We start from the raw sequence: 3576 nt of genomic DNA on the forward strand, positions 1-3576 counted from the left end.
AGAGGAGGGTGGAGTGGATAGGTGGAAAGGAAGATAGGCAGGTAGGACAGGTCATGGGGACGGTGCTGAGCTGGAAGGTTGGAACTGGGGTGAGATGGGGGAAGGAGAAATGAGGAAACTGGTGAATGAGGAATGAGAAATGAGGAAACTTTGCTACCTTACCCCACCCTCCTCTCTAACCTATCACCTTCATCCCCATCCCCATTCACCTATTGTACTCTATGCTACTTTCTCCCCACCCCCATCTCCCTCTCATTTATCTCTCCCGCTTCAGGCTCTCTGCCTGTATTCCTGATGAAGGGCTTTTGCCCGAAATGTTGATTTTTCTGCTCCTCAGATGCTGCCTGAACTGCTGTGCTCTTCCAGCACCACTGATCCAGAATCTGGTTTCCAGCATCTGCAGTCATTGTTTTTACCTTAATGACAGGGAAGACCAATAAAGAGCATTTAGAGAATTTGGACATAGTGCTTAAAATGCTTCTCAAGGGTGGGAGTGTGCCTTTGGAGGGAAAGATGGATGTTTCAGGCACACCAAGTGATCTACCAAAGCTACAAAGTCACCAAGACCCAGTTCCGTCCCATAGAAAGTAAAGTCAGAGTGATCAAAGGTGCTCCGGCTCTCACGTCTGTACCGCAGCTTAGTTCTTTCCTTTTAGAATATTGTGTACAGTTCTGGTCGCCACATTACCAAAAGGATGTGGACACTTTGGAGAGGGTGCAGAGAGGGTTTACAAGGATGTGCCTGGTATGGAAGGTGCTCGCTATGAAGAGATGTTGAGTAGGGTAGGGTTATTTCCATCAGAATCACGAAGGGTATAGACAGGGTGGATAGAGACAAGCTTTTTCCCAGGGTGAAGGATTCAATAACGAAAGGTCACGCTTTCAAGGTGAGAGGTGGAAAGTTTAAGGGGGATACATGTGGCAAATACTTTACACAGAGGGTGGTGGGTGTTTGGAACGCGTTGCCAGCAGAGGTGGTAGAGGCAGGCACGGTAGATTCATTTAAGGTGCATCTGGACAGATACATGAGTAGGTGGGGAGCAGAGGGATACAGACACTTAGGGCTACGTAAAGGGGACAGGGTGGAGCCACCCAAAGCTTCCAGTCAAATGCAGCAGTAGGCTCTTATTCTGAGAGCGTACAATTACAGCTCAAACACCATCAAGGAGGCCAAGTGACAAATACGGATGGCAGGAGCCAGCTCCCACTGGGGTACACTATCAGTGATGCCAACTCTGGAAACTGTGAAATGGTTTTAAACTTTCTGTACAACCTTCAGGTCACCCCTGACAACATCAGACTTTGAACGCAGAAGAACCCCACCCTGGCAAAACTGAACCAGCTGGTGGTGATGAGAAAACCAAAGGGATACCACAACCAGAAGGGAAACCTTTCTGGACCCAGAGAGACCGGATCACCGTACAGGACAGTGTATTATCATTGGGTGCAAGAGTGATTGTCCTGAGCAAAGGTCACTGCCAGATACCAGGGTCATCCAGGTGTCTACAAAGTTAAGATATTGGCAAGACGTTATGCCCATATAGCCATGTTGGTGGGGCAGTACCATGAGTGCCAGAAAGAAGAGAAATTAATGCCAGCAGCTCCCCCATGGTTTTGGGAATGACTGGATTCAGTTACAGGTCAACTATGCCAGGTCATTCACAGGGCCTATGTTGTTAGTCATTGCGGACACCCATGCAAAGTGGTTGGACATGCATAGCGTTCATTCATCAAATACAGGGACGATGATTGAAAAATTGCAAGAATCCTTTTACAATACACAGACTCTGGAGGTTGGTCATAGACAACAACCCATCATTTACTGGCAGCGAATTTGAATATTTCCTAAAGTTGGCATGTAAGGACAGCTGCATACCAGTCTGGCAAAAATAGCACTCCAAACTTTGAAGGCAGACTTAAAGAAACAATATAGAACATAGAACATAGAAGAATACAGCGCAGTACAGGCCCTTGGGCCCTCGATGTTGCGCCGATCCAAGCCCACCTGCCCTGTTCCTGAGTGAATACTGAAGAAAAGTATTCATTCAGTGAAATAGTTTCCACTACAAACCCATCGACTCTCACGGTTGTCTTGACCATACTTCCTCACACCTGCTTCCTGTAAAAACTCTATTCCAATCTTCCAGTTCCTCTGTCACATCTGTTCCGATAATTCCCTCCAACAACTTGTCCACTACTGATGTCAGGCTTACTGGTCTATAGCTCCTTGGTTTTTCCTTACAACCTTTCTTACGCTGTACCACCATGTTAGCCAACCAATGAAACAAATATTTCAGCAAAGGGCCCAGCAATCACTGCCCTGGCTTCCCACAAAGTTCTAGGGTACGTTTGATCAGATCCTAGGGATTAATCCACCTTTACAGTCGCTGAAGGTTGGCATGAAGGTGCAGCAGGCGGTGAGGAAAGTTGATGGCTCACTGGCCTTCATAGTGAAAGGGTTGGAATATCAGAGTAAGGATGTCTTACTGCAGTTATGCAGGACCTTGATGAGGCCACCCCTTGAGTATTGTGTTCAGTTTTGGTCTCCTAGTCTGTGAAAGGACATTCTTGCTATTGAGGGAGTCCAGTGAAGATTCATCAGACTGATTCCCGGGAATGGCAGAATGACACATTAGGAAAGTCTAAAGAGGTACAGTTACCATCAAGGGAGTGCAACTGAGATTCACCAGATACTCTGGGATGACAGGATTGTCTTATGAGGGCAGATTATGTTTATATAATTTAGAGTTTGAAGATTTGAGGGGAATCTTAATTGAGACTTGTAAAGCTCTTACAGGGCATGATGGGATGGATATAGATAGTTCCCCCTCTGGTGAGTCTAAAACCATAGACATAATTTCAGGATAAGCAGTAGGCCATTAAAAACTGAATCAAAAAAAAATTCTTTACTTGAAAGGTGGTGGATGCTCAGTCATTGAACAGGTTCAAGACAGACATCATTAGGTTTTTGAAACTAATAACTTCAAGGGATACAGAAGTGGTGTAAGAGAGTGCCCTTAAAGAGAGATACATAGAACACAGAACAGCACAATAGATGATCAGGTCTTTTGACCCACCATATGCCTCAGCCATAACACCACAAAATATTAGGAACAAGACTAGGCCATTTGGCCACTCGAGCCATTCACTAGGATTACGGCTGATTCAACATTACACATAGCCACTTTGCTGGATTTTTACCTTAACTCTTGGTTTTCCAACTGATCAAGACTCTCTCTCAGCCTTAATATACACAAGAACTCTGCTCCCACAGCTCTGTGGCAAGGACTTCCCCTAAAGTCTCACAACTGCCAGAAGAAATTCCTCCTCACCTGAGTTTAAGTTGGCATCCTTTTGAGACTATGACCTCTGGTCCGAGACTCTCCCATGCTTTCACCCTGTTAAACCTCTTCAGAATCTTATACGTTTCAATGAAATCAACACTCATTTTTCTAACCTCCAGTGAGTAGAGTTCCAATCTGTTTATCCTTTGCTCATAAGATAATTCCCCAAACTGGGAAAATCCTGGATAAACTTCTCTGAACTGCCTCCAACGAAATGATATCTTTTCTTAAA

This window comes from Chiloscyllium plagiosum, chromosome 9 (genome assembly GCF_004010195.1).
Source record: "Chiloscyllium plagiosum isolate BGI_BamShark_2017 chromosome 9, ASM401019v2, whole genome shotgun sequence".
Taxonomy (NCBI): Eukaryota; Metazoa; Chordata; class Chondrichthyes; order Orectolobiformes; family Hemiscylliidae; genus Chiloscyllium; species Chiloscyllium plagiosum.